The sequence below is a fragment of the Ambystoma mexicanum genome, chromosome 3q (assembly GCF_040938575.1).
Source record: "Ambystoma mexicanum isolate Mex_15411 chromosome 3q, UKY_AmexF1_1, whole genome shotgun sequence".
Classification (NCBI taxonomy): domain Eukaryota; kingdom Metazoa; phylum Chordata; class Amphibia; order Caudata; family Ambystomatidae; genus Ambystoma; species Ambystoma mexicanum.
The window spans coordinates 1,002,499,868-1,002,522,651 of record NC_090926.1 but is presented as its reverse complement, the minus strand read 5'-3'; positions in this window follow the sequence as shown (position 1 = coordinate 1,002,522,651).

Sequence of the window (22,784 nt, the reverse complement as noted above, 5' to 3'; positions counted from 1 at the left end):
TGGCATTACGAGGGGTTCTCTCAGCCCCAACATTGGCTCAAGTCCTCCTGGACCACATAGTTAAACTGCACTGTTACCCATCCGTGGTGATATCAGATAGAGGCAGTCAATTTGTGTCACAATTCTAGAAGAAATGTTGTATTCTAGCTGGGTTGGAAGTTCGCCTGTCTACTAGCAGCCACCCTCAAACCGATGGGCAGACGCAATGCACAAATCAGACCCTCGAGCAATACCTCTGTTGCCTCCTACACCAGACAGATCAAGCCTGGGTGGAAATCCTCTGGATGGCAGAATATGCTTACAACAAATCAGTACATTCCTCCACGCAGCGAAGCCCTTTTTACATGTTATATGGTTGGAATCCGCAAACCTCAGTGTACGATCCACCGGAAGCAATTGAGATGCCAGCAGTCATGTCCTTACATTAACACACTACCCAAGCTATGGAAAAGGCTTTTGCTCATTTGAAGATGGCTAAAGAAACACAGAAAAGGTATGCGATCGTCACAGTAGAGAAGCACCCAATTACCAAGTAGGTGATTCAGTATGGTTGTCTTCAAGATACATTGCACTAAGAGGACCCAGAACAAGTTCTTGTGGCCTTTCACAGTCGAAGCTGTGGTTTCACCAGTGGCCATGAGACTGAATCTGCCATCTCATATATCCATGTTTCCTTACTAAAACCTGTGTATGCAGGAACTCGATTGCAGATACCTCCTACTCGAGTAATAGTGGGGGATGAACCCGAATATGAAGTCAAAAACATACTAGACTCCAAGATGGTTAAGAAATAATTATACTCTAGTAGACTGGAAAGGGTATGGGCCACAAGACAGGTCCTGGGAACCCAACGAAAATATTCACACCCCCCGACTACTGAACCGATTTTATCGAGATTACCCCACTAAACCGGTGTCGGAGGGCGCACCTTGGGGGGGGGCTTGAGGCGAAGAACTGTCAGGGATACTGGTCCCCCAGTTAAGCACCTGTTCTACTTAGCCCATGGAAGTACATTGACAAACAGAATGGATCTAGGTGGGGAAGAGCCTGGCGTGCAATGCACTCCCAACAACTTGAATCACCCTGACTACCCATTCCCATTTAGAGTAAACCTTGTGTCATCAGCAACCTTTATTTTAGGCACACTTTCTGGTAGGGGTTCTCTCACTTCCTGTTCATACAACATGGGGGGCTAGTTCCCATGCCAACATTGAGCATGCGGTCTAGATTCTGGGCGTAGCTGCCTTTATAAGCCACGCCCAGCAGTCAGCCTGTGCTTCGTGTGGTTTCTGTTGCATGAAGCTACACGCTCACCGCAGCTCCGGATCCTGTGAAGGAATATAAAGACTTCGCTTCACCTACCTGCTAACGGAATCTTCAGCACTTACCTGATCAGCCCGCTTCACGAATCAGCTCAGTCCACACTACATAGTTAGCTATGCATGCAAAATATAAGAGAAGCGCTGCACAGTACTCACGCAACTTCATCCAGGGAACTTCTCTGAGTCGCCATAAGCCTCCTGAGCGCTCCTTGTCACTCGCGCTTCGCTGGCTCATTCCTGCATACCACAAACTCCTGTGGGGATCATCCAAATCACAAGGGATAGAGACATTAATCTAGTGCTCATTGCGCACAATAGCCCACGCAAAGGACTTTACAGCCTATCCCACGCAAAGGACTTTACAGCCTATTCCAAGACCCTGATTACCCCTGAAGAATTGCCAAAATAGGGGAAGGAATCATTTACCATAATGAACAGAATGTTAGGAACTCAAGTGGGTTAACTTTACCTGGCAATCCAGGATCTAAGGGTTGAGTGAAGAAACTGGACTCAATCCAACAAAGACTCAGCACCCCTGTGCCTTGCAGGGTGAAGAGCCCACCATACCAGCCTTAAAGGTGAGCCAAACACAGACATTTTGAGAGCACACACGGGGGACCAGGGAGGGAAAGTTCTATAACCCATGGGAGCAGTGCACTGAATCTCTCCTTGTATTGGCAGGTCAGTCCTCCAATCAGTCTGGGATCCCCACCCAGAGCAGGGAGACCCACTACCCGGGGCCGATTGGTGCACCAGAGGGACCCATCGCTCCTGCAGAGTCCCAGGTGAGTGTGATATACAAGTACTCACTGACCCTCGGCACAGTCTAGACCAAACTTTGCCAGTTTAATCGAGGTTGCTAGTAGGTTTGAGTAGTATTGACTTGAAGGATGGGCCAGGGAACCTGTGGGAATCATGAAGATCAGACCACCGGTAACCACAGCAGTTGGGTCAATTCCAGGGAGAGGAAAACAGTGTAGAGGGGGCCAATTTTTACCAGTTTGCGGAACAATAGAGGATGCTCCAGAAGTCTGACAGGGGCATGGATCCTTTTGGGAAGGCCGGCACCTGCAGGTGAGATAGACCTGCCACCCACTCTCAGATTAGAGAAGTATTTGAATGTCATGGAGTTGGAATTAGAGGAATGTATGGCTGTATGAGGGTGGTATTTACGGAAGGCAAGTAGGAGATTGCGTGGTCTCAGGACCAAGAATGGTTAGTTATTGTTGCTAAGGGTCTTGATTTTGATCCATGTAGCCAACTGGAGCCATAAAATAGAATGTATGCCTGCGATTACAATCTTTTTACACCTTTCCATTGCCCTTTCAGCAAACTTATAGTGTTGACGGGACGCACCCCCACTTCATCCATATAAAAACATAGGCCTTATTGGAACAACAAATTGCGTCTGCTAAGGGGAGGCCATCAACGCAAGTGGCATGAATTGCATGTGTGCATGGGGTTTGGGTCTAGCAGAGGGTTTTATAGACACCAATCCTCAGTGTACCTTTCACAGATGGGAAATAGCCATTTGTATATCTGTCTTTCTCCCACCCAAATGGGCAGTCCAGTACCGAAATCCTCAGGAAATGTTCTTATGAACAAGAGTACCAATAACAACCAAGACACGTGTCTTCTAGACAGAGGATAATCAATATAAATGAAGGAAAGGTAAAATTTTGAATGCATCATAAACCCGATTACATTGGTGTAAATAAATACTTTTTATTACAAAATTTAGAATTGAAATTGCAAGTGCAATACCATTAGATTGCTTCTGTACAATGTCCAAACATTGGGAAACATATTGAAAATTTCATTGTGAACATATTTTGAAGAAAGCTACAAATCATTTAAATCTGGAAGTCAACCTTTCAACAAGTTCCAACTTTCGAATACAAAGCTTGTTTGCAATGTTCTGTGGCATTGTATGTCTCCTGGGAACAAAACGGGAGCCATTCCATGAGTATGCATGGCCAACTCAGTCAATGTCAGATCTTTCACAAGTTCAAAATCCATTTCCTGGTAGATTGGCTTGGCCACCCATTGTTTGGTTCATTTTGTAAAGACCATGAGGTAACGAAGCATCCCGAAAGTTCCTGCAGTTTTCAATTATTCCCTCCCAACGTTCTTGTTGTGCGCATGTACAGCTTTTCTTGTTCTGGCCTCCACACAATCTATGGCAAAATGCAATCTTTGGGCCTGTACTTTAAGCACTTGTTATGGAATACCTCCAAATCTCCAGTATGACAAAATTCAGTGAGTCCCTTCAGGTCTCTTGTAAGTGTTTTGTCATACACAATCTTCTCAAGTGCTTTGTGTGGAGCGGAACATGGCACCAACCACTTCTTCTTGGGTTCCTGCTCCTTCGATAAAGTCCATCTGCACATTCTTGGAAATGTTTTCTCTCCATGAGTGTATGTTGGAACAATGGTGCATCAATAAATGCATTTATTCAAATAGAATTTCTACAGATCCATCACAAGTTTTGGAGCTCCACCAAAGATGGTTGCTGATAGACTGAGACCACTTTAAAAGGTTTTCCGAACCCTTTCTTTACCAGCAGCTGCAATTTTTGTATTGATTGATTTGGCAACGTGCCATCCATCAAATTGATGCCGAATGTATGGAAACTGCTCTCGCATGGCCTTGTCTTTTGAAATGTGCCTGTCAGTGGCTATCAGGTCTATTTGCATTCCCCTGGATTCCAGTTGTTCGATGGATTGAATGAAACCATGTTTCTCCGTGGCCAGAGACGATGTACATTCAGACACCTGCGTGATGACCGAACTCACCATTTTTTAACTTTCCATTTTTTGAAAGAGGTAAGTGCAGTACACTTAGCGGGAATTCCTGGACTGTCACACTGTCTGTCGCCAGCTAGCTTGACACTTTTGCCAGAGAATGCACTGTCCATTGACATCTTTTTGAGTTTCCAGGCATGACTAATAGCAGGGAAAAATAATTCCTCTGATATTTGTAGTACTGGGTTTTAGCAAGGAATTCAAGTCCCACAAATTGATAGAAACTGGAAATCTTACTGAAAGTCAATCTGCTGAACAGTAAAGCTGCTGAACAAAGTACATGTCCAGCAGGCACTTTGCCGAGCATCGGTTGAGCAGACCATGAAAATGTCTTATGTATGTGGACACAGCTGGACTGGATTTTCAGGTTGGTGCCTTGTAATACACGAGATAAATTTACCAATGGCACCCCACATATGCTCCCTCTTAATTTATGATCACATTTATTCATTTGTACTATCTCTAGCCGGCAGCAGTCGAATACAATGTATTTTTACTCCTTTAATAGCCAATCATCCTGCAGTACTGTGTTTTGCGACTCGACAGTGATGGACAATTCCCCCAAACTAGGCATACTGAAGTCGAGATCGTGAGCAAATTCATCAGTCAATTGCATTGAAGCTTCAGCCTCTGTTAGTTCAGGCTGTGATATTTCTGCATAAATTGGAGAAACAGGTTACATTGAATGTTTGGTGGGTGGACCATTTTAGAGGGTGTAGATTGTGTCAAAGGGTCTGCAAGTAATTGCAATGCATCTTCATTGTCTTCAGTTTCATCTGGGCGATTTTCCACAAATTATCAATGGTCCATGGTAACTTTATATGTTCGCAGGTTACATTCCATTAACTTTCCAGCTACTGGACATATGCATCATGAGTCTGGATTTTGACTGGACCGTGCTGTGCCTCAAATAGTAGTTGCTCCATTGTGAAATCTGTTTGACAAGTGGCATCTTTGGTTTCAGTTGTTGCCTGAGTCTTTACACTCCTCTTCCATCTGGGTCCTAACAGATTTAGAGAAAAACATGCTCAATGCATAGCATACATACTGAAGATACGGTTTTCCAAATAAAAACATAATATGACCAAAACATCCACTTAAAAACAAAATAAACTGGTTTGTTCTTTACCCTTGTTTTCTTAATTCGCTTCGAAACCGTGGCCTTCGTTTTGCCCACCGCAACATCAAGCTGAAAAAAAGAGCGTTTTTATATGGTTTATATCAAGCAAATTTCTTTTCGACTCAAATAAACACATGTACATATCCACAAACAGAACCCACTTGACAGGCTTCAAAACATTACAACATTATACAAATGTATTCCCAATCCCATGTTATGCTCAATTGTATTTCATATAGGTTATGTATACCTCTGGTCCATGTGCCTCTTCTAATTCGACATCTTGAGTACATTCCTTGGAGAGAAGAATCATAAAGAAATGTAAATGTCAATCGAACTGAAATGTACAATCTTTCATCGCACAGAGCACTTCCTCATAAAGTAGTTTAAAATGATTGTGAACATTATACTATAAGGTTTGTTGTTGCAACACAAATAGAACATTCGTATGAACATACCCTCGAAAACTGTGCACGTGATTTGGTCATAATATACATTTCAGATTTCACCTGATAACCTTTCGAGATGACACATGGACTTGAGCTGAGAACACACTGCAAAACATAGTGATTATAATGTTACCTTCAAAAGTAGTTTGCTTTGTAATTTTTCCTTTCAAATCTATTCTGCATTAGGGAGGAAGTGTAATGTTAGAACCAAAATCTGAAAAGTTGGAAACAGTGCAAGATTACATGAATTTCAGTCTCAAATTTCAGTCAGTCTCATTTACTTTCATTCTAGCAAGGAAACTGTAAGTATGCATACCTCATACTCTGGACCTGTTGCAGAGGAGGAAGTGATTGTAGTCGAAGTTCCAGCATCCCCCTATATCATAGTACTTATTTTACTACGGATGAAAAAGCAAAATTAAACTCAAAAACATGAGATGCAGTTAAAGGTACACACTGAGAGACTACCATACATGCCACTCTGTGTAAATAACCAATACTTGTAATGCATACCTTAAACCTGCTCTCTGCGGGAGCGCCTGGACCCTCGTGGTGCAGATGCAGTGCAGGCTGTATGGATGTGGCTGCAAGGGTTTCTAGATATACAGGACAGCTGATGAGTGTCTGTGGTGCCACTCAGCCCCTCTCTAAACTCCTAACCCTCCCCTAGATGTATGGTGTGGCCCCAGACGGTGCTGCGTTCCCATGTATATAATGTAAGCCGGGCTCTCCGTCCTGCTGTCGGTTGCAGGGGCGCAGTTCTTCAATGCACTACCAGTTACGTCACTGGTCCTGAGCCAAGACCAGCTGTGGCCCGTTAGCGCTTTATGAGTGGTTTTGTTAGTGTCCAAAGCCACTTTGCCGGACTGACTATTGATCTCTATAGGCCTTTAGAACTTAATGTCTTTGTAAGGTGTGAAGCCCAGCCTGGGCTGTTCTGAGATGCTGTTTCTGCTGTCTGGCAACAGCTTGTGGGTTCTGTCAGCCGCCTGCAGAGTTCTATGGCCTGCTGTGAGCTCAGAGCCATTGTTCCAGGTGCTGATGTAGAGCACGCGTGCGAGTTCGAGCTGCTGCTGCAGCAATGCGCTCCATGCGACTTCGGAGGCTCGTAGGTTATCAGTTAGTGTGAATTAGTAAGATGAATGAGCAATTGCTATGACTGCGTGCACAGTGCTTGCATGTCTTTAACTTTTTCTTGTCTTCTCTCCACAGGAGCCAGTCCATGAGCGTTGGTGAGGGATGATCTCAGGAGCTGCAGGGTGAGCTGGAATAGGTTGCACAATGTCACTGGTAAGTCTGCTAATAGCTAGTGGACCTCCGTTGCTGCGATCTGCTTCTAATCTGTGCTCTTTATTCTTGTTTGCAGGTCGAGAGCTGGAAACTTCCAGTAAGCATTAAGCTGCATGGGCAGAATAACGCAAAGCAGCGTTACACGCCTGGGAGTGGCTTTTTATAGATAGCCACTCCCATCAGCTAAATGGCACCTTCCCAGTGCTTTCCTTGGCCTGCTGGTCGGCCATCTTGGGGGAAACCAGGAAGTCCCTCATTGTCCTTGCCACTTGACAGCACGCAGCACCAGGTGCACCATAAAAGAGTCCAACTGGTTCCATCATCAGCCCTCCTGGCTCTGAATGTATTTCTTGTGTGTGTTTGAGGGTGCTGTCTGGCCCTTACTGACTGAAAGGGGTGCATGTGTGTGGTGGCTCTAGCGATGGGCATTACAATACTATGCATAATCATTTACAATATGTTTAAATTCCAAGCATAACACATGCATGTTATTGTTCATTCGCATATAAAGGACTAGTACATAATTACTTGATAGGCAACTGAGGTTGATGTTGACTCCAGAAAAGTAATTGATGAAAAATCTTGCTCCTTCATTTTCAGTACATTGTCAGAAAAGAGTACAATGGAAAAGGTACATTAGTATTAGAAATGTGGCCACATCCAACACTCTAAAATATCACTTTGTGCATATCAGTAGGGCTCACCATTGGGATACTAGACGTGTTGGTAGTTTTGTCACCGGTGAGGGTCTGTGTTTGATCAGTGAGCTCTGCGTAACAATGGACATGTCAACCAACACATTTTGAAAACATTAGGGACTTTTAAAGGGCGCTATGGAACATTTTACTAAGGGTCACATTTAACTGATGTATTAGAGTGTCCCGAAGTTGTGGATAGAGAAAGTAGTCTAAAGTGAAACATTTTAAAATTTGGGTGATTCTGGTAACTAGGGAAACTTGAGTAATACAACACTATGTTAAATTAAAGGAGAAATCATTGAGAAGACATATTTATACAGACCACTGTCCTACATACCAAAAAAACATAACAAATTCATCGTCCACAACTCACCTGAGCCAGCGTGTGCCGAAATAGAGTCGGAATTGCATTTGTAATCCATCTTCTTATTAAATCAATATCCTTTGAGATTATATGCAGGACTGTGCCCAGAGTGTTGGCATTGCTCACAGAAGGGCAACCGAAAGGATACATGAATGCATTCTTGAAAAGTCTGTAAGAGCTGTATAAAAAATATAATTAATTATTACAAATAATATTGTATGAATGTGAATAAAGCAAGTTTTACACAGCTTTGTCTGTAAAGTTTGTTTTAAAGAAAGAAAGAAAACCTGTGTAACCTAGTCGAATTAGCACAGTGATCACTTTCTTAAAGAATTGATTCTTATATCGCAAATTGTAACGTATCACTCTTCCATTAAATAAACTTTCAAGCACCAAAAGAAAACATGCTTTCAAACCACAAAACCACAAAACATTCTATTCTGTTACAATGCACAGTGATGCAATGTGCTATTTACTGAGATCAAAATACATTAAACATTAAATAATGGTGAAGTCTTTGAGATAAATGATAATTAGAATACTGTGTACCTTAGGTGGAAATCAATAGAAACTTTCAGAGCAGCGATCTATGAACATAGAGAACCCAATAGATGACCTACCCTTACTCGGATGAACAAATGACCAAATTCACCAAGCCGGGAAACAAGTAGACATGGAACAGATAAACGGGGAACAGGTAGCTCAATGACGATATACCTTTTGGATTGCAGAGATGATCTCCTGGTAAATGTCAAGGTGTTTATAAAGGCTTAGAAAAGTGGATGTGTATATGAATGTGAAACGTGTTCGTTGACACCCACTCAGCCTCAATGCCAATGTTTCACATCTGCCATACCCGCCCACCCAGCCCTCTTGCGAGTGTAAAGGCATTGCACTGCTCGCACTGCCTATAGATCAATAGGGCCAGGGTTGAACCACAAACTCAAATGCTTTTGTGGGCCATTTAGTTTTATCAAAGAGGCCAACTTTTTTGGGCAATGTGGGGCAGTTTGATGAGTTACTTCAATATGTGGCTAGTAGTAGTGAACACAGATGATGAATAAATATTTTTTTAAATGCACAATTTGCATCAGCTTTTCATCAAAATACTCCCCTTTGGGTAATATTCAAGCAGTGTCCGAAAAGGGGTGAATAGCGACTTCGAACTGTGTGCCTCATTTTCATTGGTTTCCGAGACAATCTTATGGCCCAGTACGACCGTGTTCATAGGTGCCAACTGCCATTGATACTAGAAAGGATGATGGATGGGGACATGGTGAGTGCAAAATGCCCAGAACACTGCCAACGGACAAAACATATGTTGATTCCAGGGACAGCGTCTTGAAGATGGAGAGTCTGGAGACACTAGGTCTGGCCAAGCCATGTAGACAACAGATATCACAGAATATGGGACGCATTCTTTGAGGATAGTCGCAGCCACATCAGCATGGCGTGGAGGCATGGGATACAAGTAGTCAACGAGATAGGAGATTGGACATCATATTGTTTCACAAGATATATAAAATGTCTTTTAATAGATAAGAGAAACCCTACAAATAAGCTTGTATCGTGGGACATACCTATGTCGGTAGGACCGAAGAGACAAGAAGCAAACTACCATTTATAAACACAATCACATCCTGGAGGAAGCAAAGTCTATTGTAACCCAGAGCGTTTCTACGAAAATTGAACACACCTATCAGTAAATGGGATGGAATTATTCCATAGAGGGATTTGAAACATGCTTGCAACCAGGGGATACGAATAGAGCTGTAGGACAGCAAGGGTCTTTTGGGTGAACCCGAATGGCCCTTGACCCACTAAGGTGTGGCAGCATAGCCCTGAAAGGAAGCTGCCAGCCAGCGTAAGAGTGCTCACCAGACATGATGCAGGTCCCCAACACACGGACATGAGAGCCCACAATGGGGGCACTCAGTGAGCTAAGGAGGGCCAGTTCCTGTTTCCCGGTCCAAGTGCCCAAAAAATACAGAACTATGATAACGCTGCACACCTGCTGATTTGTGAAATAAACATACATTAATCATGTTTGGTTTAATATTGTTATGTTTAATAAAAGCCACAGACTTTTATTGCCAACACAAAAACAAAGAGTCTGCATCATTTTGTATGAAGCATAATGTATATTTTCAATGCTACACAGAGGCTAGCTATTCTACAGCTTGTGGCAACTTGAGAGTCCACACCCACCCAGCTGCCTTCTGAGCTCATGATCTTAGGTGCAAACTGGCATCAATACTGGGGAGGGACGGAGAGAGGGGGATGGATGGACTTGAAAGGGAAGTCTGGAGACACTGGGTCTGGGGAGGCCATGTGAACAATGGTCACCGTGCGGAAGATCCCTTTGAAGTGTACATGGTGTTTGGCACCTTGAGCGTTCCGATCCTCCCATCCACCTTGCGAGCGCACATCCACAGGTGATAACTGCCGTTGATACTGGAGAGGGCGGGGTGGATGGGCATGAGGCAAGCGCAAAAGGCCCGGAACACTGCTGAAGGGACACAAACTTATGTTGATTGCAGACACAGGGTCTTGAAAGGGGATTCTGCAGACACAGGGTCTGGGGTGGCCATGTGAACAATGGTTCCTGTGCGAAATAACACTTTGTGGTGCACATGGTGTTTGGCACGTTGAGTGTTCCCACCCAACCAGCCCCCTTGTGAGCCCATGGCCACAGGTGCAAACTGCCATTGATACTGGAGCGGGATGGATGGGCATGAGGCGAGCACAAAAGGCGCAGAACACTGCTGAAGGGACACAAACCTATGTTGATCACTGGAGCGGGGTCTTGAAAGGGGAGTCTGCAGACACTGGGTCTGGGGTAGCCATGTGAATAATGGTCCCTGTGCGTACTCCATGTGGTGTTTGGAAACTTGAGTGTTCATATCCTATCAGCCCCTTTGCGAGTGCACGGCCACAGGTGCGAACTGAATTTGATACTGTAGGGGGGGATGAAAGGGAATGAGGGGAGCACAAAAGGCCTGGAGCACTGCTGAAGGGACACAAACTTATGTTGATTGCTGTGGCGGAGTCTTGAAGAGGGGAATCTGGAGGATCCCTTTGAGTTGTACATGGTGTTTGGCATCTTGAGCGTTCCCACCCACCCACTACTGGAGGAGGGACACTGGAGGGGGGATGGATGGGTACGACGAGAACGCAAAAGGACACCAACCATTCTTTCATGACCCTCATAGACGATTGAGCGTGTCCTTGTCTCACTGAAAAATTCAGACAACTATTTGTATATGCTCATTTGTATTTCATTTAGTTTGGTGATGTTGATGACACAAAAACTACAAATTGTAAACTTGAGGTTGCGGCACAGTGTTTAAAAATCCCCTGTACTGTTCGTTGTCACTGGGGAATTCGGGGCGAATGACTCGAACGACACAGGCGGGTGTTAATCGTCCAACGCGGAATCCAAGCCTCAAATGAAGCCACCATGTAAACGAATGGTAGGCCACCAGCCTGTACCACCTGTGAAAGAGAAACAAATAATTTAATTGAATCAACCAGATAAGTGTACCACCTTACTTGAAAATGCATCCTAAATTCGATGACATAGTTGCCCTTAGAAAAGTAACTTTCTGGAAACATTTCCTTGGGCTTTGAAGTATCGACAGATTACAAAAGTGAACATCCATTCAAGTCAGAATGGTTTGGGCCATAGAGAAATATTGTTTTTTAGTTGAAAGAGAAAGACACGTAAGTGATGAACACTCTGATTTGCAATAAGTGCGAGAAATGTATTCAATTTACAGACTAGATTAATTTGTCAGTGATCGATCAAAGTTAAGACAATGTAGGAGAACAATATGAAATGTTAGTCGTCTCAGTGGTCACAATTACAACACATCTAGCGTATACTTACTTGTTACTTAGATTGCGAGGGCAAACTGTTACGCGAAGTTCGTGCATAAGCACCATCATAATCCTCAACACAGACCTTGTGAGGCAGGTTGCCCTCAAGTCATGCAGCTCGGTAACGTGTAGCGGTGGTGTGCCTTCTTCGGCTATGTACGCCAAGCATCCAGTGTTTTCTTGGCAGCAGCAGTTCACCACCTCGATTGGCATGACATTGCAACAATTGCAGGTACACCAGGTGGGAACGTCTTCCATGTGACTAGGCTCAGGCTCTGGTGATTCTTCTTTCCAACTATCCTCCGATTCCCCATTGTTTCTGCTTCTTTCTCTTTCAATTAGTTTCTCTTTGGACTGGTAGGGCTGTATTGTTGCCATAGTTCCTGAAAATTGAATAAGTACAAAATCCACAGTCAGAAAAATAAAAACATTTGTATGTAGCAACTACTGGTAAAGAAGGAGAAGAAAATACATTGTAATGTTAAAAATACCCATAGACCAAATAAATACACAATCGACACAAACTATGACATTTTGAAATTAAATAAGGTTTGGTGAAGACACCGATGCATTATATGGCAAATATTTAAATAAAACACAAGTACCAGGTTAAATCAGTTCTGCTAGTGTAAGTACCTGTCGTTAGGCGTCGTACTAGGAAGATAGCTGAACAGAGCAGAAACGAGTCACGGGCGATCAAAATACAGTGAGACGATTGAAAAAGCAACTGCAATGTTGTCTGCTCAGAAAGGACCTGTTTATACTGGTTGTGGAAAGAGGCGCCCTGGCATTTCCATGGAGACGCGTCAATAGCTTACGCACAGAGAACCGTGACACGAGACGTGCATTGGCATTGTGAAAAGGGGCTTAAGCGTCTAGTGATGTCAGTTTGAGGGGTGGCGATATGTATTCTTGGCGTGAGGTCACTTGAATTTAGGGCGATGCATCAGCAGATAAGATTAGCACAAGATACTTGCGGCCAACCCATTGTTTTCACATGTGTAAAATTGAGGAAAATTAAGGTAAAATGCATAGGAAACATATTAAAGATCAATTACTGTATGCTTAAAAATACATGCCTGAACGATCGAGACAATATCAAGCCATGGGACCAGATGGCCTCAGTATGCAGACATTAAACGGGAATTCGAAATGATGGTGTTATGTCCTCTCAAATTTATTGGAGAGTATAGTGGAAAAATGGGTGTTCCCCAGAAGCTGGAGACAAAGTTACATTGTCTCCATATATAAACAAGCATTTGCAAAGAGAACAGTTTTCTTTTTTTACAAGTATTAGGCATTTGCCAGGTACTGCTATATGGCAGGTCATGACACCATTTTGCACTTGCACCATCAATGGGCAGTTAATACCACTATGCCAGTGCCTGGCAAGTGCCTTTCCCATGCCTACACAAAATACCAAACTGCTGGCATTGTCAATACTTGTCTTTCTTTTTGTTGAGCTCCCATGGTTATTCCTCGCCTGCACAAATGGCGCTAATAATAATAATGACCTTGGGTCCAGGCTCTACCACTTGGTAAGGCCCACTGCCATCACCAATGCCCCCGCTCACTTAGGTCATTCATTACCTCTCACTGTTGCCATTAGCACAAATTACAATCTTTCACCAACACTTTTATCACCATAATAAAAAATCGACATGCACTGATTGTTAAATTTTCAATTGTTACTGCCTTAAAGTGCAAAAAAGTCTGCAAAATGGCAGCATTGTTTTCTGCTATCACAAGGCTGATAACGAGAAGCACGTTTGAATGTTTACAGAAAATGTAATTGAACTCAAGGATCAATGACAGATATTGTGAAAAATGTCACACACTAATAGGCTATCTTGAGAAGGTGAAAGGCGGAACAGGTAACCTTGCATAATGACTTTTACAATAAAGCAAAATGCCCCAAATTAAGTGTTGTAAGCCTTAAAATCATGTAAAAGCATGCCAAATGAAGAAAAAGTGAAGGAATAGCACAGGGGAGGCGCTGTTGAGCAGCCGTGGGAAATGGCCCACTGATTGCAAGGCTCCGGCCCCATCTGAAATCCTTCTACTAATAAATCCTCTTCCGTACCTAATTCAGGAACTTTGAACACTTTTGGTTAGAGGACGGGACTGGGCACCTGCAGTCGAAATGTGAGTCCCCACGCCCTCACATTGTTGGAGATACAACTATCTGAAAAGGGTGCAGTGATGCAACAGCTTATGAAGTGGCCTGAAGGAAGGAGGAGCTGACTCCGAGTGAGGGCTTGAGGGGGCCGGGCCTGGGGACAATCGGAAGCGAGGAGATCCTAGGAGCTGAAGGGAACCGGTGCCTCTTACTAAAACCAGCAAGACCTCTTGGAGCGGAAAAGGGACCCCAGCAGCATGGCCCGCCTCGCAGCCGAAGAGGCTACAAGCGGCCATACACCACTGTAGACCACCACAATCCAGGGAGAAGACATATGAAACAGCGACGGCTCCCCGGATGTGCCTGAAGCTGGTGAGTGCGGCCCGACCACCGATGAGAGATAGCATAGCAGGTCGTTGGCGTCCTGGTGCTGGCGATAAGGCCCTGGGTCTCGGAGCTCGTAACCGACCCCCCGGTGTGCAGGTGACATCGGAAGACAGGGGTGTGTGGAGGAACTGATAGAGGGCTGTACCGCGGCATGAGCAAGAGCGTAAACATCCTTGCATACGGAAAGCATTGCCGCTTTGGATTTGGAAGTGCGGGGGCCAGAAAAAGAGGCGTTGGACCATTCAGGGTCATAGGCCCTGCTTGCCAGAGAATGGCTTGGGTCCCGTGTGACAGCACTTACTCCCGCCCAGGAACAATTTCCCTGGACTGTACAATAATGTACTTATTTTCAAATGTCTTTATTGGAATTTTTTCATGTTTACTGTCAAGGGTTTTGACCCATATTGAATCAATAGACTGGGTAGATGTGGGGATGAGCTGTCGCTGCCCACATTCACGCCAAAAGCCAGGAGAACTGCGCAGTTTGCGCACACCAAAATGGTCACCTAATCTACCACCCACCAGTGCAAATTAAGGTGGTTCTGTTCAAAATCCATTTTTTTTAATGTCAAAAAGTTGCTAAAATCATGGGCACAAGACCACTCTAAAGATACAACCTTCTTGTGGGGGGTTCCACATTACCACTCTACTGTAAGGATGCCATCAAAACAATGTTAAGCAAGGGTCCTATACTATCAAGCAAAAGACCACTCTATTGAAATGCATTAATTCAAGACAGATCCCAAAAATGGGTGCAGTACCAGCTTCGTCCACAAACCGGCGCTAGCGGTCTAAACTCGGACAGTAGGACTGTATCTCAGGAGTGCAAGAGGATCCAGCCTAACTGGGACTTCAAAGCCTGTTGGTTAATTAAAATTACTAACCACCTGCTGTTCCCAGAGACAATCTGATTCAATTAACAGGCCAAGAGGCTGGGAAACCTTCTCACCCCAGAGACCCACACAATAGACCCTTTCCCTTGAATGGAGTATGGTAATTTTGGATGTGGACTGTAAACAGAGCTCTACCTGGGAGCAGGGACATGTGAGCTGACCCACCCAGCTTCGAGGGGCGAGCCAGACTTGAGTGTGGATTCCTACTGCAGCAAATATATGTTTAAGTTAAATGCTTCTAGAATATTGTATTAAGCTCACAGAAAAGGGGAATTTGGAGAACCTTAATCCAAGAAATGTCCCCACAATTCAAGACTTGATTCAACTTTGTACCATGTTCTGAGGCGAAACCCCGCTATTTATTGATATTACAGACATCGGGTTTATGCTAGAAACCTAGTAAATTACTGGAATGTGTGTAGAAGGAGGGTGTACATTGGTGTAATTTTTTATACAGATTTAACATTGGTAAACCAATTAAAAATGAAATTAAGTTGTCATTTTTGATTGCAAGCCCCCAGGAAGATCAGAGTCGGACAAGCATGGACCATAAGGAATCTGTAATATGTACATGTAATTTCAACAAATTGTGTATCTGGGAAATATGTATTTGGGTCAGAAATAGATTTGTGTGCAATTTGACAAGGGGAGGTTCCTCTGACCATAAAACCTACAGCATCACTCTTTCCCCCAATCAAGGGAGAGAGGAAAGCTTGGCCAATGATAAGTGAGAGGGGCAGGCTTAGCTAGGCCCAGGCACACACCCAGTTTCAAAACACATAAAAGGAACATTGAAACCCAGGTAGAGACATTCACTTTCCACTTTCTTGCGGGACGCTTTGCCGGGAGACCACACTTCACATCCAGAGATCCAGACTTCAAATCCATCAATCTCCAGAGACCAGAAATTAACTCCAGAATTTGTAGCAGAGAGGCCTGAATCCACAAGCTGAATCCTCTTCAGCAGGCCTCAAAACCAACCAAACTATTCAACAGCCAGGCGAGCTGTTTGAATTCTTTGCCAAGAACTTTTGCAAGAACCTGTAGCAGTATCCAGAAAGCAGTGCTGTATCCGGAACCAGAGAGAACCAGAGACCAGACGCTGTGAGCAAAACCGCCAGAAGTCCCGTTCAACCTGTTGACCAGATCCGTGACGAGGCCCATTCCTGTCCAAAATCTAGTGCGAGTACCCAGCTAGCACTGTGCCAAAACCAATCTCTTAGTTTAAAATAATCTAATCCAAACTATTTTAGCCTATTAGAACTGCCTCCTAGAATTGTGTCATTCTGTCATCTTTAAAACTGAAAACTGTCATCTGTCATTCTGAGCTTTAAAATTTCAAATCCGAAAAAATACCTTTACTAAATCGGCCATATCCCCGGAACCGTTTGTGATAGGAGCAAGTTTTAACTGTCATCTTAAAGCTAAGATTCTAAGCTTTCCAACGAACCTAAAACTTGCTACCCCTTATAGTGCCTCTGTAATTACGCTCACCGCACGCGACTAAATTTGCTGCGATTTGACATTTTGCTTAATTTCAGCCACGTGTAAAAATATTTGTCCTTGCTTTCCTTGCTGAAATTCGTGTGCAACCTGACAATCATTCATAGAGCATTGCTAAAGTGATCCTGAATTAATTTAAAGTATTTCTCACTCACCCTGAACCTCCTATAGGGAATTAAAGCAATTTTAGCATATTTTTCACTTCTTTGCATACCACATCAAAGTATATTGCCTGTGTTTAAAACTCCTATCTGTTTTCCTCTAAGCTTGCTAGGGGGAAACTGAATTATATTTGATTGCATTTCTGAGAACTGTGTGCTTTCCTTCCATCTCTTTATCTTGTATAAAGGGGGGGGAGGGGATGAATTGTCAAAGAAAAGTGATTACATTGTCTTTTGTTGAAGTCATATCAAGTTTATTTTCTGTACTGCATTTTCATTCATCATTGCATTGTCCTTGAAGCCATAAAAGCATTCTCAGCTACTTTATCCTCTCTATCTCACTTCTAAGCCATCAAAAATAGTGTACCACTGTAACATTATCCATTGTTGATCACTATCATCCTCACAAGTGTGCTATTAAATATTAATTTACTATAAAAGTGTGATAGATATATATTGTTTAATTTTCAAATAAACCTTTTAATTTGCAAAACAAACCTACTTCTTGGCTCAGTGGGGTCAGGGGGATTCTTAGAGAGGGGTGTTATATAAGGGTAGTCATCCAGAGTAAACGAACTGGACATACAAATATATCAATAAGGGTTTCCCTCAGCATCCCAGATTAGGCATTCACTTAGCTGTAGTGTTGAATTGAATCCGCTTACATTACATTATCAGCTCGTCTCAAGTAGCACATTTCCTCTTTTAAGTTTGCATACAGTTTATAACAGGAACAATAACATACTAAAAAGAGAAACAAAAAAAAAGGAACAAGATTAACTGTCTCTGTGTGATAGATAAAGGCTGGTGTGAGCAATTTCCGTGTAGGGGAGTGCTGAGGCGGCAAAGGGGAGGGGGCGAGGGGGAGGCCCCACCCAGGCCCTGGGAATGTTCCACCATGAGTGTCATATCGGATTATGAGTTCCATTGAGACTTGGGTGAGTATGTTCATGGGGGCTTATCAGAGTGAAAAAACATACTCCACACCAGCTCTTTCCAGGTGGCTAGCGCCATGCTCGATTCTTCAGTGGACCTAGCAACACTGTCTTTCCAAGCCTTGGTTTCGGCACCCACCCAGCGCTCTAGTTCTCTGTACCATGTCTTGTATTGTGGGCCATTGGGGCGTTTCCAGGCCATTGCGATGGTCCACTTGACCAGCACACATGCAATGTCCATAAGCTTCATTGTGTGTTTGGATTTGGCTAGTCTAGGATAGGTTCCTAGAAGGCATTCTCTAGGGGACCACTCATGCCTGGACATGCCCGCTCTCTTGCAGGCCCGTTGTACCTCAGCCCAGAGACGGTGTACATTCCCATAGCATATGTAAGAGGTCTGCCTTTTCGGCGTTACACCAAGTGCAGTTGGGTTTGTTTGGTGAACTTCGCCATCCTGTATGGGGTTAGGTACAAGCGGTATAGTACATTCATCTGTATTAGTTGAAACCTGTAATTCCTGGACACCTCTTTGGGAAAAGTGAGTGCCCTATCCCACTCCTTATCTGTCATCACTAGTCCAAGATCTTCCTCCCACCTGGATTTTAATTTGGCACTGTGGGGGTTAGGTAGGTCACTTAGGTGGCTATACAGTTGGGACACTGGTCTCCAGCCCTCTCCAAGGTTATATAACAATGTCGTGAAAGGGTCTGCTTCAGGTTCTTCAGGCCAGGTTCCCATTTGGTGCGTGCCACACTACGGATTTTTTGGTACCATAAAAAATGACTGCTGGGTATGTCATCTTCAGCCTGCAGCGAGGCAAATCCCGAAAAGTGCCCTCTGTGTATAAGTCTCCCCAAGTGTAAACTCCCCTTCTCTCTCAAAGTCTGATGGTCATCAGATCGGTGGTGGTTTTACATAGGTCTGAGATCATTGGAATTTCTTGGGAGTAAGAATGTTTTAAGTGCAAGAGTGCCCTGGACCTGTACCATATTTTCCTTCCCAGCATTGCAATTGAGGGAACTTCACTCAGGAGTTGTTTGGGTGCCCAGATGAGTTCCTTTAATTTTATTGGGGAAATCATGTGTTATAATAGAGTAGCTTTGGATGTGATTTTGTCCGCTAGCCAGTTGGGCTGCCAGATAATATTTCTCTAGGTTTGGGAGTTGTATTCCCCTTGTCTGTATGGGAGTGTCAGTGTGGATAGTGCCATCCTGTGTCTACCCTTCCCCCATAGGAATTCCCAGAATAATGACTCAATCGAGCGGAAGAAGGGGGTCTTGATATAGTAGTGGACGTTTTGAAATCCGTAGAGGAATCTGGGGAGGACAATCATTTTGATGATTGATGCTCTGCCCATCATGGATAGTGGGAGCTTAGACCAGAAGCCCATTGATCTATGAAGGTTAGGGAGCGCTGCCCTAGTGTGGTGCTCGTGCATCATTTTGGGGGTGTGCATTATGTTGACCCCACGATATCGGAACAAGGTTAGTTTCTATTGTATTCCCACCGAAGGGAGGTCTTCCTCGCTCTTGCCACTCAAGTCTGCCAAAGGGAACAGGCAGGACTTTTGTCTACTGAACTGTATTCCCGAGATCTTGGCGTAATTATCTAGAACTTCTAGTATGGTTGGCACATTAAGATGTGGATCCCTGATATATAGAAGGACATCGACCGCATATAGGGAGATTATATGATTTACTCCACCCAGCCGTATGCCTGCGTGGAACAATTGCTTCGTATAGTAAATGACAATGGGTTCCAATCCCAATATGTAAAGCATGGGGGATAGCGGGCATGCCTGCCTGGTGCCCCTGCGGATGTCCCATGCCTCTGAGACACACCTCCCAGACTTTACCTATGCTCTTAGCTTGGTATAAAGCACCTTGACGCATCCAATGAACCTTCTTCTGAAGCTAAAACGCTCAAGGACTGCTACCAACCATTCCCAGTAGATGGAGTCAAATGCCTTTATGGCGTCTAAGGATAGCAGTGCGTACAATCCTCCATTCAGGTTTGTCTGGGCTATAACATGTTGAAGTCTACGAAGGTTCAAGGTGGTGTTGCGACCTTGTACGAAGCCACTTTGATCCTCGTGCACTATTTCGCCTATTAATCTGGAGAGCCTTTTGGCCAGCACTGTGGTTAGTATTTTTACATCATAATTGAGCATTGCAGGGGGGCGGTAGGAGTCGCACTTGTCTGCTGGTTTATTGGGTTTGAGCATTCGGACCACTAGTGTCTCTCTCATACACTCGGGTAGAACCCCTCGTTCGTATGCCTCCTGGAAGACCTTATGCAAAAGTGGTGTTAGAGATGATTCATAGGTTTTGTAGAACTCTGAGTGTAACCCATCATTGCCGGGGGCTTTGCACGTGGCCAATGATTTAATAACCTCAGCTATGTTTTCCGTGGTGATGTCTGCGTCTAGGGTTTCCCTCATTGTGGGAGATAGTCTAGGTAGCTCTATCCCATCTAGTGTGTCTGTAATCGTGTCCGAGGGAACCTGAGTGTCATGTGAGTACAGCTGGGCATAGAAGAGTTTAAAGGTGTCATTAATGGTTTGTTGAGTTTGGTGTAGGATGCCTTTGTCATCTTTCAATGCTGTGGTTAGGTGTCTGGGATGTTCTTTCTTGCAGAGCCAAGCTAGTGGCAGCTGGGTTTATCTGCTTCAGTATGAGCTCTGGTGGTTCTAGCAATGTAATCAAAGTTAGCCAGCCTGCCCCAAGCCTCTCTGAATTCATCCCTGAGCAATCTGAGTTTGTCTTCTCCCTGTTGGGTGCCCAGGGAGGTGGATTCTAACCTCTCCAACTTCTACTTCCCGTTGCTCTAGATCTGTCTGTAGCAATTTCCTGATGCCCCCAGCCTTTGCTATGATTTCTCCTCGCATTACCACTTTTAAGGCGTCCCATATTGTACCTAAGTGGTCCACGCTTCCCATGTTTACTTCAATATAGTTCTCTAGGGACTCTCCAAGATCTTCTCTGAATGCCTGGTCTTTCAGAGCTTCAGTGGGCATTCTCCACATCGGGATGGGAGGTCTAGGGCTGGTGATGGCCCATTCCACCAGTAGGGGTGAATGATCCAAAATGGTTCTCCTCAGGTATTGTGCCTCTTCTATTTGGGGTAAATGTTCCCTACTGATAAAAACATAGTCTAGCCTAGTGTAGAGACCATGTGGGGATGAGAAATGGGGATGAGAAATAGGAGTAGCCCCTCTCTCCCGGATGCAACTCTCGCCAGGTGTCTATTAGGTCCAAGCGCTATTTATAAGTTGCTTACACAATTAAAGTCTCTTCCCCAGATAAAGAAGCCGCTCCTATATGGTGCGATCTTGGCATACATTGAATGCAGGTGTGTAGGAATATTGTTGTTGGGGAGATATGAGTTCACAATGCATACTTCCGTTTGTTCAACACTGCCCTCTCGGTCCTTCTCAGATTTGGTTACCCGAAAGGGGAGTTGGGGGTTAATCCAGGTGAACACCCACCTGGCATTTTTAGAGTAGGTGGCCCCAAAACCCTGCCCGCCCCAGTGTTCCTGCAACTTAGCCATGGATTCCTCTGAGCAGTGGGTTTCTTGTATCAGAGCTATTCCAACCTTTTTTCTGCATAGGTAGGATTTGATTCTGTTCCTACGGAGATAAGTGTCCAATCTCCGCACATTCCATGTCATCACTTTGATATGCGTGGCCATGGCGATTCAGGATTAAGTTTCAAGGCTATTTGGCCTTCTTTGTCGACACCCCTAGCAGTGTCCAGGTGATGGTGTCGTCTCGTTGCCCAGCGACCCGTTCCCAGCAGGCCAGCCCCCTTTCCCAGCTCCCCCCAAAATATTGCATTGTCACTCAGAGACATTGTCACTATTTTAACCTTCTTTCTAATGAGTAACAAAACAAAATGTAACAAAATTTAACAATCAGTAACTGCTCCCAGCAGTTGCTTCCAACAGGCAGCGCTTCGGAGCTTCCACGTCTTCCAGGCCGCTCCAGGTCATCCAACGCAGGTAATGTGCTGGTTGCTGGCCTGCACGAGTTCCAATGGGGTGGGCTGTAGCGAACCGCATGTGTGTGGTTCCCTGAGCTCCCCTCCATGTATACAACTAATGGCATCACAGTGGTTGATGGTCATAAGTGACCTGTATCATATGCTCATGTAATGGTTCTTGGTAGTTCGTATGAAGCTTGCTATCCTCTTATCTTGTTTCAGCTCGGGTTATGGGTTCATCACCGGCTAGATTGTTATGCTCCAGCCACATGTTTGCTGCAGCTGTGGTCTCCAGAAATATCGTCTTTCCTTTCTATATCACCTTAAGGTGCGATGGGTAGAGCAGCATATATTTGAGGTTAAGTTTCCGTAGCCTCGCCTTCACTGGTACAAAAGAATTCCTTGCTCGTTGCACTGTGGGGGTATAATCTGGATACATGACAATCGTGGAGTCGTTCCGCCTGATCTCCCCTCCTTCCCTTGAGAATTTTAGTATTGTTTCTCTGTCACAAAAGTTTAAGATCTTTGCGATCATTGGGCATGGGTGAGATCCCGATGGGGGCCATTTTTGTAGAGATCTGTGGGCCCGTTCTACAGAGACTCCCTGAGAGAGTTTCCCGGCCCCAATCTCCTGTTGGAGCATGGTCTCCACAAATTCGGTTGGGTTTAGTCCTTCCATGTCCTCCGGAATTCCTAGTATGCGAATGTTGTTGCGGCGGGCGCGCCCTTCCGCATCCTCAGATCGTGCCTCAAGTCTTGCCACCTTCATTTCCAGTTCTTAAACCCTTGTTTTGAGATCTGAGGTGGTCTCGACAGTGTCCTGTAGATTGGCTTCCACCGTGGTCACTCTCTCCGCTATGTTGCGATCGTCCTGGCG